This window comes from Nyctereutes procyonoides, unplaced genomic scaffold (assembly GCF_905146905.1).
Source record: "Nyctereutes procyonoides isolate TBG_1078 unplaced genomic scaffold, NYPRO_anot_genome, whole genome shotgun sequence".
Classification (NCBI taxonomy): domain Eukaryota; kingdom Metazoa; phylum Chordata; class Mammalia; order Carnivora; family Canidae; genus Nyctereutes; species Nyctereutes procyonoides.
Window position 1 is genome coordinate 29,651,096 of NW_026575042.1, and position 14,264 is coordinate 29,665,359.

The following is a 14,264-nucleotide window of genomic DNA, read 5'->3' on the forward strand; positions in this document are numbered from 1 at the left end:
CAACATAAATAAGCTTGAAGTGAGGCCCAGGGTACTTGTGAATTGGTCTTGAGAATAAAGCATTTTTGGGGGCAGCCTGGGTGGCTCAGTGGTTTAGCGCCGCCTTCAGCCCAGGGCATGGTCCTGGGGACCCAGGATCAAGTCCCACATCGGGCTCTACGCATGAAGCCTGCTTCTCCCTCTGCCTCTTTCTCTCTCTCTCTCTCTCTCTCTCTCTGTCTCTCATGAATAAATAAATAAAATCTTTTTTTTTTAAAAAAAAGCACTTTTTAATATATACATCCATTCGTTGCCATGGAAATAAATTCATTATATGTTAAAGGAAAAAAGAGCTTATAAAACAGCATATGTAATATAATCTGGAATATACACTGGTGTGTATGGTGTGTATGTGTGTTCCTATGTATAGTAGCCACTAGCTACATTGTGTGTGTGTGTGTTCATGTGGTACACATGGTATATGTGTGTAAATATGTGTATGCCTATACAGTCAGAGACAAAGAAAGAGAATGGTGGAGAATGCAATTAAAAAATAGCAGTGATTGGGGTGCCTGGGTGGCTCAGTCGGTTGAGTGTCAAACTCTTGGCTTAGGCTTGGATCATAATCTCAGGGTCATGAGATCGAGCCCTGATGAGCTCTTTGCTCAGCACAGTTGGCTTGAGAATCTTTCCCTCTCCCTCTGCCCCACTCCCACACTTGCTTGCTTTCTCTCAAATAAATAAAATTTTTAAAAAATAGCAGTAATTATTTCATATGGTAAAATCAGTTTTATTTCTCTAATTGTGTAATGAATTTAAGCAAATAAGAAGCTTTCCACAAAAAGCTTACAGCAACTAAGAAAAATCATTATTTTAAATGTTAGCATATACAAATCCTTCAATTATTGGGTACATCTTGCAGAGTACCACTTTATCTGATAGGTCTTAAATTCTTTGACTTAGGTACTGTTTTTTTGTTTATTTGACTTGGTTTAGTTTGATTCATAAAATCTACTCTTATATTTGCTGTTTAGTTATAAGTGGCTTTCTGAGGCCAAGATAGGGATTCATGCTCATTTTTCTCCTGAATAGCTTTTGGTCATTTAAACACATGTTTAATGACATCAGTAAGGCCATGGATTGGATGCATTTCTTCTTCATATAACTGCTCTCAAATCTTTCATTTTTATTTAAAATGATCTGAAACCATGGTTCTCACACCTTTTTGGATTCAGGGACAAAGGCAAAATCGCCATAGACACCTGCTTCACCTGTTTTTGCTTATCACTTTTAGAAACTGGACAGTTGGCACTGCTTTCAACTAAACACCAATAGATGAAAAGGTTGATCTTAAATTATATATCAAATTGGATTATTATTTCAGGCCCCAAGTGAAAATATAGATACTGTTATAAAACTAAATGGAATACAGAACCACCAAAATAGGCAGCTTAATGAGCCTTAGCTTCATCCAAGCACCACAGAAAATGCTGATCATCTGGAGGGATGGATGGTGAAGTCAGATGCAGCCCACGTTGTAAATTGAGACCTAATGCAAATAAAAACAGACCTTCAGATTTGAAATTAGATGTAAAGTGGTTTCTCCATATAAGCAATTCTTAAGTAATTAGAAGTCAATGCTGCTGGATCAGATGGTTAGACTTGCTAAACCAAATAACCTAGACCGACCAGAGCTCTAAATGAGGCAATTCTGGGCTCCATGTGAGGTGCCAGCTCCCCAGCTGATATGTTGTTTTGCCTTTGGCAAGCTAGTTGACTTCTCTGAGACTTAGCTTCCTTGTGGAAAATGCTAGTATTGCTACCTACCTCTCAGATTTGTTGTAAAAATTAAATGAATGGGTAGGAAAGGAGAAATATAAGTTAGTTTTGTGCTCAATTTTTTATATTTCTTCATTCATTCTAATCAGATTTGGGAAGGGAGGCCAAGTAAACAGGCAACCTTGGCCAGCCATCTTGAACAGAAAGTTTCATTATTAATATTATTGACGGGTATGAAAAATATTCCTATACCAAGAAGACAACAAATAGGTAAAAACTAAGATGTAAATTACCACTTAGAAGTCAGCAGACTTTTGAATCACCTGCTGATTCACCATGGCTGGTCTGCTCAAAGTGGGCCTTCAAACTTTATTAAGGGACTGATTCCAGACATCTTCCTGGAGAAATAGGTCAGAGGAAGATAGAGCGATAGGGAAAGCATTTGAAGGGAGACAAAGATTATTTGACAATCTATGTTTAGGTTAAAAGGAGAAAACAAGAAGGCTCAGGGCTCCTCAAGACCCAGCTAAGAAAGGCAATGGCACCACAGACTAGGGAAATCAGGACAAGGACTGACTATTCCCCTAACTTTATTATTTGTGTTATCCCATGTCGAACTACCTGGGGAGGTGAGTGGTTAAAAACCTGCAGTTATTACTGAAATAAATACAACTGAATTTAAAAATTATAAACCAAAAAAAAAACCCCTTCATTAAATACCAAATTAAAAAAACAATAACAACAAAAGTTTTCCTTCTCAGAGACAAAAAAGATCAGGTAAGCTGAGAAGATGATGTCCAGCTCATCAAGAGGAGGTCACAGAAAGGAAAAGTGTTTGCTAGCACAAAGAGAAACTAGCACACAGTGTGGGAGAGAGAAGAATGTGCAAATAATCGAGCTTCAAGTACAGACTGTGCTTCTTCTGAATTATGAGATCTTGAGGGGATATGGAAATTCTCCAAGTCTTGGCTTAATCGCTAGCAAAAAAATTAACTAGTATTAATAATAACACTGATATGGGCTTCATTGTATCCCTCCCCCCATTCATGTGTTGAAATCCCAACTCCACTTCCTCAGAGTGTTACTGTGTGGAGACAGGATCTTTTTCTTTTTTTAATTGAAGCTATAATTAATATACAGTGTTATATTAGTTTCAGGTGTACATGGAGATGCAGTGATAATTAAGGTTTAAAGAGATAATTAAGGTTAAATGAGGTCATTGGAATGGGCCCCAATCCAATAAAGCTTTTGTCCTTATAAAAAGAGGAAGATATGTACACATGGAGAAATGTGTGGGGGCACAGTAAGAGGGGGGCCGTCAGCAAGCTAAGGAGAGAAGACCCCAAAGAAATGAATCCCACAGACACCTTGATCTTGGACTTCTAGCCTCCAGAGTTCTAAGGAATAAATTTCTGTTTAAGCCACCCAGGCTACAGTATTTGTTCTGGCAATTCTAGCAAACCAAGATAAATACAATGTGAGAGGGTGTTTCTGAGGAGCCAACTAGAATAGGAAGAGAGGTGGGGGGACATAGAAACTGAAATGCTCATCTCACCATCATTTTCCTGAGTCAAATGGTGCTTCACCTGCAAGTTGGCTATATTTGGGTAAAAGTGTCAACCCAGTAAGAGGGAAGGATACAACAAAAGTCCAAACCCCGAGCCACTCAATTCCAGAAAACTATTTTTACAGACTTCTGGTGTCAAAAGTTATTCATACTAGAATTTACCTGACCCCCCAAGCTATTTGTTAATTTGCTAAGGTCTCTCCAGAAAAAGAGGAAAAGAAAAAGTGCATGTATGCTATTTGTTTCTACAGATGAAGAAATCATAACTGTTGAGCTATTTTAGCGGGTCTGACTGACTCATCTACACCTTGGGACCCAGACCCCACGAATTTTGCAACATGACCCATTCCATTTCTGCAAACATTGTTTTGTTTGTTCAGGGAATCACACCTGTATTAATTAGCATTTAGTGAATACTAGCAGCTGACCAAATCTTATGTTAACTTTGGGGCCTCTGAATTCAACACAAAAAAACATAGAAAGTCTGTATTTCATATTATTCCCAAGTGTCTGACTCCTAAAGCAATAGAGGGGCCCATCAGCTGCCTACTGTTTAGTCCTTCCAAGTAACTGAAATAGCCGGATCTTTGACTTCTTAGCTATTCTGCGACGTGCTTTTAGCCTAGTAGGTTTTCCTCCCTTAAAGGCCAATTTCCATGAATGACCCATAGATGGCACCAGTTGGCTATAATGAATGTTTCTTTTAAAAAATAAAAAACTTTTACTATGAAATTTTTCCAACACATATACAGACGGTATTATAATAACCCCCCATGTACCTGTCACCCAATATTAACAATTATCAACAAGTGGCCAATCTTGTTTACCTACTCCATCCACTTCCCTACCCACTAGATTATTTTGAACGAATTCTCAGACATCGTTATCACTTCATCTGTGTTTTCCTATATATCAACAAGAGGTAAAGGTACAATGAGCAGCTTTATCATTTTGCATTCTGTCTGGATTTTTATTTTTGTCTGTGTCTTTTAAGCCACTAAAGTTTAATCCACAAAGAAATTTTTTTCAGATGAGGCCGTTCAGACTACTGCTCCGTTTCACTGGCTCTTAGCTCTTTGCTTTCTCTTCTTCCCAGAATGCTGCCCTCCCCGCTTGCTTCTCTCACCTCTACACTTATATTCGCTCTCTGGCCCCTCAAGTGACCATGAAGTGAAAAAAGATGGGTTTTGCGTAGGCTATTTAGACTTTTCTTAAAGATTTATTACATCAAGTTTGCTTGTTATTTAATGATTAGAAGCATTAGGAAGCCAGTCAGTAGAACAGTTGTATTTCAAACCAAAACTATAAATTTTATTTGTTGTTTTTAAACAACAAATAAAACAATAGGGGAGTCCTGGGTAGCTCAGTCAGTCAAGCAACCAACTCTTGATTTCAGCTTAGGTCATGACCTCAGGGTTGTGAGCTGGAGGCTTGCCTCCACATCCAGTGCTGTCTGCTTAAGATTCTCTCTCTTCCTCTCCCTATGCCCCCCCCCACTCCATCTGCTCGAGCTCTCTCTCTCTCAAAAAAAAATTTTCAATTAAATTTTAAAAATAGAAATAACTTTCCATCCTTTTTTTTTAAAATAGAATGCACTTTTTTTTTTTATGATAGTCACAGAGAGAGAGAGAGAGAGAGAGAGGCAGAGACACAGGCAGAGGGAGAAGCAGGCTCCATGCACCGGGAGCCTGATGTGGGATTCGATCCCGAGTCTCCAGGATCGCGCCCTGGGCCAAAGGCAGGCGCCAAACCACTGCGCCACCCAGGGATCCCATAACTTTCCATCCTAAGAGCTTTATGGTGTACTTTCTGTAACTACTTGGGTTTCAACTCAAGCCCTAACCATACGTTCAGGCTTAGAGAAGAAGCAGGGCTGGAAAACAGCATGGTAGTGGGAAGAAACCAGACTTGGAAACTACGTGGCTCCCACCACTTATCACTAGGACAAATCACTCAACCTCTCTGCGCCTCAGTTTCCTCTTCTGCAACAGGGATGTACTTGTACCTGTTCATCCCATCTCACACAATCATAGCAGAGATGGAGGGAGATGCATGGGAAAGTGCATTTCTATTCACAAAGTTAGGCATATACTGCAGGAAGCTAGGTGGTTTAGAGCAGGAACTCAGGTGTCAGATCTGGGTGTAAGTCTCAGCTATGTTTGACATTGGGCAGGCTTTACCTTCCTGATCCTCTGCTTTGACATCTACAAAATGAAATTAGTTACAGAACCCCCAACATAGGGTGATTTTACAGATTAAAAGACAGTGCATATAAAGCACTTAGCAAGAGTACTTGACACACAATAAGCAATCAACCTATAGCAGTTGTTACTACTCTTATTACTTCATTTCTAAGCTGAAGGACCCTAGAATTACATAAAAGCCAAAAGGACTGTAGAAAACATTTCCTAAGAGAACCCTTTGGGCTGCTCATTCAAGTTGTTCACAGTTTTGGTTCCTGGATCAAATTCACCCCAGAGCCTCCCTAAACTTCAACTGGCTCCTTGGATCCTGGCCTTCCCAGCATCCTTTGGACCAGGCTCATCACCTTGGAGGGATGTTCTAGTCAGAACTGTACTTCTGGACATAAAACAAAGGGAAACTGAGCCCCCAGGCTGAAGGTCAGGGAATTCACGTTCTTCCCTCAGCCTTCTTGTTATTCCATACATAATCTCAGGCAGTCCTGTCCAGGGGTTGCTGGTCTGTCACTGATGGTGATGAGTAAGGATGTGAAAATGCAGTGATTCACTTGCTCCCTAAATATACTCATCTAAATGTTGACCTGTCCCTCTCCAAGGAGGCTGGAGCTGCCGGACTCGGGGTTTTCCCCAGCAAATTTCCTCTTCATTCTTAAGTGGGAGGATGTGGGAAGGAGCAGATGCTTTAGAATAAGCCTGCTCCCAGTTCTCACAAAAACCTGTGCAATTAGCTGTAAGGGAATTAACAAGAACCTGATCTCATTCTCTCATTGGTTGTTTAAAACCAACCTTCTACTAAGGAGTGATACTTACACAGTAGATGCCCTTAAAACTGGGATCTTCACTAAGAAAAGCTTGCCACAGATGCATGACTGCTGCTCACATCATTGCTGGGGCACTTAGAGACCCAGAAAAGATCTTATGTTTGGCTTACAGAGTTTCTAAGAGCAGTGGAATGAAGGAAGTTTTTTTTTTTTTTTTTTCCAAATCTCCTGTAAAGCTCCTTGTCAACAAATGTCACCAATGAAATACAACTGTCTACCCCCTTTTTAACAGCAACCAAAACAATTAACCTCAGCGGAAGCCTTCGTCATTTAGAAAACCTAAATGTGACAGACCTTGGCACTGATGAAATAGAAACAGGAAGAGGAAGAGAGGTAACTGCCCCATTATATGGGGGGGAAAAAGACAAAAAGAAAGTCACCAGGGGTAGCACCTCTCTCTCATCCACAGAAGCAACTCCAGGCCAGCATTTCCCAAACCTATCTGATCAAAAAATACAGCATATTGGTAAATTATTACATAAAAATGAGGGTACTCCTTGGTAAAAATAAATCCAAGAAATAATATCAATAAAATTAATGAATCAATAAAATTAACCAGGTCACATTACCACAAAATTTTTCAGAGCCTTTAATATGTCACTGTGCCTTTGGAACACTCTAAGAAGGTGATGGGTGTCTAAAGTATTTCCTACTAAGAAGGTGATGGGTGTCTAAAGTATTTCCTAAAGTATACCATGTTTTGCCATAAAATCTTTTATCCACCAATTAAGAAACTAGGGATAACTACCCTAAACTAGTATATCATTTTTTAAATCCCATGTGTTCAAAGTGTTACGTTACCCCCAAAAGCAAGACTAAACATCTAAATATAAAGAAAAAGCAAACCTCTTATAAGTTAAAGAGTTTGTGTTCTAGATCTACCACTTCTTGGTTGGGTGCCTCCCCCACTTCTGTTCCCTTAAAATATATCCCCCCATTTGCACACATGACATCAGGAATTTGCTGTCACACTTAGCTTCAACCTCCAGTGGGCAGTAAAAGAAGTAGCCTATAAGCATGTGTTAATTACAGGTTGAATTGTATCCCTTCAAAATTCATGTGCTAAAACCTAATCTCTGGTACCTCAGAATGTGACCTTATTTGGAAATAGGGTCTTTACAGAGGTAACCAAGTTGAAATGAGATTATTAGGGTGGGACCTAATCCAATATGACTGGTGTCCTTGTAAAAAGAGAAAATTGGGACATAGAGGTCTGCATAGGACAGATAATAGGAAGAGGCAAAAGGAGAAGAGGGCCATCCACAAGCCAAGAAAAGAGGCCTGAAACAGATCCCTCCTTCCCTCACAGCTCTCAGAAGGAACCCACATTGCCAATACCTTGATTTTGGACTTCTAATCTCCAGAACTATGAAACAGTTGATTTCTGTTGCTTAGCTACCCAATTTGTGGTGCATTGTTATGGCAGCTGTAATAAATAAATACACTGCCTTTACAGGCAGCTTTCACTTCATTTAGTTATTTATTCATCAAATACTTATTGAGAACTTATTATTTTCCAAGACTATTTTGGTTCTAGAGACAATGGTAAACAATTGCAAACGCTTCCCTGCCATTATAGATCTTACAGCTTATTCAGGGCCTCAGATATGAAATAAAATAATCACTTAAAAATGTAAAATTACAAACTATGAAAATCACTAGAAAGAGACAACAAAGATGCTAAATAATCCACATAGACAGGAGCCTGACCTAGTCTGTGGTGTCAGGAAAGTTTTCTTGAGATGAGCTGCAATTTAAAGCATTAGCAAGAATCCAGAAGTACAAGGATATGAGAAGAGTGTGCCCCCTGGAGGGAGCAACATGTGCAAAATTGATTTTTATACAAAAAATAATAATAGAATAGCATAGACAAAGGTCAGCACATTTTATAAAGAGTTCTCCAGGAAGAAATGACTCCAGGGCAGCCCGGGTGGTGCAGTGTTTTAGCGCTGCCTTCAGCCCAGGGCGTGATCCTGGAGTCCTGGGATCGAGTCCCACATCAGGCTCCCTAGATGGAGCCTGCTTCTCTCTCTGCCTGTCTCTGCCTCTCTCTCTCTCTCTCTCTCTCTCTCTCTCTCTCTTTCTCTCTCTCTCTCTCTCTGTCTCTCATGAATAAATAAATAAAATATTAAAAAAAAGAAATGACTCCAAAGTCTGTCTTTCTAATAAAACATTTTTTTATTATATTAACCAAACTGAAAGTAAAAGAGAAATGGAAAAAAAATCACCCATCATAATGACAGATTTTAATACATTTCTCTCAGTGTTTGAGAGATTAAGAAGACAAACATCACTAAGAACATAAAATCTGAATAAACAATAAGGACACTCGATCTAATGGAGACAAATAGACATATATAGACTACTGCTACTGGATGCTTCTAAATACGCAAGCTTTCCAAACACACAAAGAACATTATGTACTAGACCAGAAAACATGCCCCAAGAAATTTTCAAGAATTAGTTTCAAGCATACTAGTCTCAGATCAATGTGATTACATTAAAATTCAATACCAAAATGAAAACCACAAAAACACTCTGTTTGGAAATAAGTATATACACCTAAACAATTCACAAATTAAAGAAAAAATCTTAACAGAATCTACAAAATATTTAGAAGTGAACAATAATCTCACTCTACAATTTATTAGATGCAGCTCCCCACAGGGAGCCTGATGCATCTCCCTCTGCCTAATTCTCTGTACCACTCATGAATATATAAATAAATCTAAACAAAAAAGGAAAAAGGGACACCTGGGTGGTTGGGTGTCTGCCTTCCACTCAGGGCATGATCCCAGGGTCCTGAGATAGAGTCCCCAATCGGGTTTCCCACAGAGAGTCTGCTTCTCCCTCTGCCTATGTCTCTGCCTGTCTCATGAATGAATGAACGAATGAATGAATAAATAAATCTTTAAAATATAGTACTTAGAGGAAAATATATAGCCTTAAATATACAAATTTAGCAAGGGTGGGGAGGGACTAAATAAATGACTGAAGTCTCTCTGGTGATTGCTTTGTGACACCCCTTGATCAGTTGCCCTTCTTTTATTCTATGCCCCTAAGAGTGTCACCTCCAAGGACCATATTACCCCAGGGGCCTTTCAGCTGGCTTCTAGTTGGGTTTACCCAATGGATGACGGTGGCAGACATCAGAGGGTAGGAAGACAAATAGAGAAATTTATTCTCTACTCCCACCTTACTGAGCCATGGAGTTGGCAGAGGCTCCATTGCTGGGAGTGGGGGCAGGCTGAAGGCACTGCACATTCCCTTACAACCTCAGACTAGAGTAAAATACTGGCTTCCTATTGCTGTGAATTTGGGATGCTTCCTCTTTTGTTGGTTTCCTTAACCCTGCCACATGTGCATCAATACTCTCCTCATTAAACTACCTTCAGTTAATCCTTTCTTTGAGTATGCATCTCTTTTGTGGATCCTGTCAGGATCCTGATTGACAGGGCATCTAACTTAAGAAGTTAAGGAAAAAAGTAATAGAAAAAGCCAAAGAAAGAAAATGGAAGAAAAAATAAATAGAAATTAATACAATATAAAACATACAACAGAAAGGACTGACAAAAAAAGTAGACAAACCATTAGCATGATTGATCAAGGGAAAAAAATTCAAAGATAAAATTAAGAATGAAAAGCCATAACGTGGAGGGCTTAAGATTCTCTCTCTCCCTCTCCCTCTACACCCCCCACCAGCTCATGCATGTGCCTGTGCACACACACACACTCTCTCTCTCTCTCAAAAAAATATCCTGAAGCCATCTCACACTAGAATCCAGGAGCCAAATACTAAGTATTAAGGAATTTTGTGAGCCAATTATTAACTGTTGATACCTAGTTATTAGCCATAATAGGATAGTATGTACACTCTAGAAACCAGTGAACACTGCAACCAGTACAGAATTAAGTTATTAATTCAAAATCTACCAAAAATGAAAACCTCAGTCTCCAATAATTTAACCATCAAGCTCTGTCAAACATTTATGACATGAATAATTCCAATCTTGTACAAACTATCAGGGAATAGGTAAACAGAGAATCATTTTATGAGTTTAGCATAGCCTCGATGTCCAAACTGATAAAGTATGAATAAGAAAAATAGCAGGACAATCCCATTCATCAATACAGAAGCAAAAATGGTAAACAAACTGCTAGCAAAGCAAATCCAATAATGTGTAAAAAATAAATAACAACAGTTACCATGGTGAGTACTAAGTAACATATTGACTTATTGAATCACTACATTGTATACCTGAAACTAATACCAACATTGTATGTCAACTCTACTTTAATTTAAAAAAGATAACATAAAGAAAGATAATGTAAAGAAAAAGGATTTTACCCAAAATGCAAGGATTAGAAAATCCTTTAATATTAAGGTGATTCTCCACCTTAAGAAACTTAATGAGAAAAGTGTGTCATCACCTCAACAGATGAAAAAGAACTTTTGATGAACATCAATAATATTCATCATCTAAAAAAAATTTCCTAGGGCGCCTGGGTGGCTCAGTCTGTTAAGTGTCTGCCTTCGGCTCAGGTCATGATCCCAGGGTCCTAAGACTGAGTCCCACATCAGGCTCCCGGTACGGCAGCTGGAGCCTGCTTCACCCTACCCCTGTCTGCCGCCCCACCAGTTTGTGCTCTCTGTCAAATAAATAAATAAAATCTTTTAAAAAAAATTTCCTAGCATCAGGAATAGAAGAAATTTCATTAACCTAATAAAGAGCAGCTCCCTCCCCTCCAGAAATAAAAGCAAACATGATAACATATTAAAATCATTTTTTTTATCACAAACAACTCAAGGCCAGCAAACTCTTTTACCACTTCTATGCAACATTGTACTGGCAGTTCCAGCTAGCATCGTAAAGCATGGGAAAGAAATAGCATGTATGAAATAACAAGGCTTGTTGCAATATAAATAGAGCGTGGGAGAAGGTGGCTGGCACAACTCTCAAGGAGGAAATTTAAAGCCAATATCATATCACAAGACTTAGAGGTGTAGGAGCCAAGGGCAGGCCACCCCAGAATGTGTCACTTTTGCATATTGATTATTTTAAATAAAAGTTGTGTAAGAAACAGCCAGGCAAGGACACTCAAACATTCCTCTGTCTCCCTGAAAGCAGGAAATAAGCCTCCCAGATGAAAGTACTCTCCCAGCACTAAGTAAGAAGACATCCTTATGACCAGGGATCTTTAAAGCCAAGAAAGCTATAGAAACAAAACTTGTTACTTTTTTTCTAATCTACATACCTCAGCCCAATTCCACCTAGAATTCTTTTTTGTTTGTTTGTTTGTTTGTTTTTAAAGATTTTATTTATTTATTCATGAGAGAAAGAGAGAGAGAGAGAGAGAGAGAGAGAGAGAGGCAGACACAGGCAGAGGGAGAAGCAGGCTCCACGCAGGGAGCCTGACATGGGACTCGATCCCGGGTCTCCAGGATCAGGCCCTGGGCTCAACGCAGCGCTAAACCGCTGAGCCACCGGGGCTGCCCCACTTAGAATTCTTAACTAATTGAAACTTCCAAACATCTATTTTCTTTATCCTGTCAATTCCTCACAAGTTTATTGTCTCTTTGTCTAGAAAGTATAAAAACCACCTGCCTTGGTCATTTCTTTAGGTCCCAATTTCATGCTTAGGCCTCCATGCACATATAATAAAGCTTTGGGGTTTTTTTTCTCCTGTTAATCTGTCTCATATAAATTTAATTCTTAGTCCAGCTGGAAGACCTTGAAAGATAGAGGAAGAATTTTTCCTTCCCTACAAAGTCAAAGAAAGAAGAGTTAAGGGGAAGACCCAAGAAGAGAAAACAGATTCCCTCCTTGTTCTTCCATAATAATTTGGTTAACAGGTAAAACCACCACTACCAGTCAATGATTAGAGATTCCCTAGGATAGCCACCTACTACCAGGGACCGCACACCCTGAAGCACAATGAGCAGGGAAATCCCATTCCATCTCAGCCCACTCAGGCCTCCAGCCAAAACAACTACTCCTTCCCTCCCAGGACACTAACTCTCCACTCACGTCCCACCTTGTACGTTGCATGGCTGGTGGTTCCAGATCCCAGCATCCTCTAGTGAAAATTTTAAAACAAAATAAACAGTAAAACCTGGTCTTTCACCTGGGCCACTTTTTAAATTCTCATTGTCCAGACCACACTCTATAACTATTAAATGAGTCTCATGAGTGGCACTAGATACCAGTTTTTAAAAAACGAAACAAGAAAAAACAAAGCAAAACAGAAAACCAAAAACCTAGGCTATTCCAGTGTGCATGCAAGTTGAAGCCTTTCTCTTTAAAATGTGGCTATGGACCAATAGCTTTGGCATTGCGTAAAGAATAAGGAAATCTTATTTAAAATGGAGTTAGCTGGGGCACCTGAGTGGTTGAGCATTTGTCTTTGGCTCAGGGTGTGATCCCGGGTTCTGGGATCAAGTCCCACATCGGGCTCCGCACAGGGAGCCTGCTTCTCCCTCTGCCTATGTCTCTGCCTCTTTCTGTATCTCTCAGGAATAAATATATAAAATCTTTTAAAAAGTGGGGGGGGGGGTTTTAGCTGTTAATACAGAGAACAAACGGATGGTTGCCAGAGGGGTAGAGGGATGGGCAAAACGGGTGAAGGGGATTGGGAGATCCAGTTTTCCAGTTATGGAATGAATGAGTCACAGGAATAAAAGGCACAGCATAAGGAATACAGTCAATGATATTGAAATAGCATTGTATGGTGACAGGTAGTAGCTACACTTGTGGTGAGCACACCATAATATATAGAGCTGAATCACTATGCTGTACACCTGAAACTAATGTCACATTGTGTGTCCACTATACTCAAATTTTAAAAACAAAAAAAATTTTTTAATGGAGACTGGGAGCCCTGAGGAGGGAGCAGCCATGCAGGTACCACTCATTGTTGCCTGCATAAGCAGCAGGAAGAAGAAAGAACATTCTGGAAGGAAAGAAGGAAGCTCTCTTCCTACCCAGCAACAATGCACTAAACACTGCTTGTAGCCAACCTCCACAACCTCGAACTCTTGTTCTCCTATGAACTTTTCTTCAAAGCCATCCTCCCCAATTTCCTCCAATTATCTACTAAAAGATGACCTTCCCTTTGTCTCTTCAGACTTGGCTGTGGTATGCCATAGTTTGTCCCAAATTGCAAGTCCTCTGTTATTCCTAAATAAACTCCTTTTGCTGAGGAAAACAACTGGCTATTTTTAAGGTAAACAGCATTCCTGGGGAGCTTTTTAGAACTGTAGAAACTTGGACCACACTCAGGCCTACTGATTTGTGTGCCCATTCATATCTGAAAAGATTAAATTTAGGGAAATAGACCAAGGATAGGAATCCCTGTGGAGGCCACCAGGGAACAGCAGTTTTTCTGGAGAAGCAGTTTGAGCTGGGTGTGAATCATCCCGTTCCCATCCAACTTGCCCACTGCTGCCAAAGTGATTTTTCCTAAACTCAAATCCTCTACTGCTCTCCTATGGCCTGCACTCTGGGGTCCAACTCCCTGATAACAGGGTCCACTCACCATTCCTCTCTCCCATCCCCAACATTTGGTCTCTTCTGTATCCCCAAATTCCTACATACACACACATACACACACACACACAAACATATATGCCTCTGCTAATTCTTCTCCTTTTGTCTTTTTTTTTTTTAAGATTTTATTCATTTATTCATGAGAGACACACAGAGAGAGAAGCAGGCTCCATGCAGGGAGCCCGACGTGGGACTCGATCCCAGATATCCAGGATCACGCCCTGGGCTGAAGGCGGGTGCTAAACCACTGAGCCACCAGAGACCCCCTATTCCTTTTGCCTAGAATTCTCCCTACGCCTAGCCCAGTGAGTCCCACCCTCTTGCTTGCCCAAAGAACTCTTCTTCCCACTTCAAAATCACCTCAAGTGTC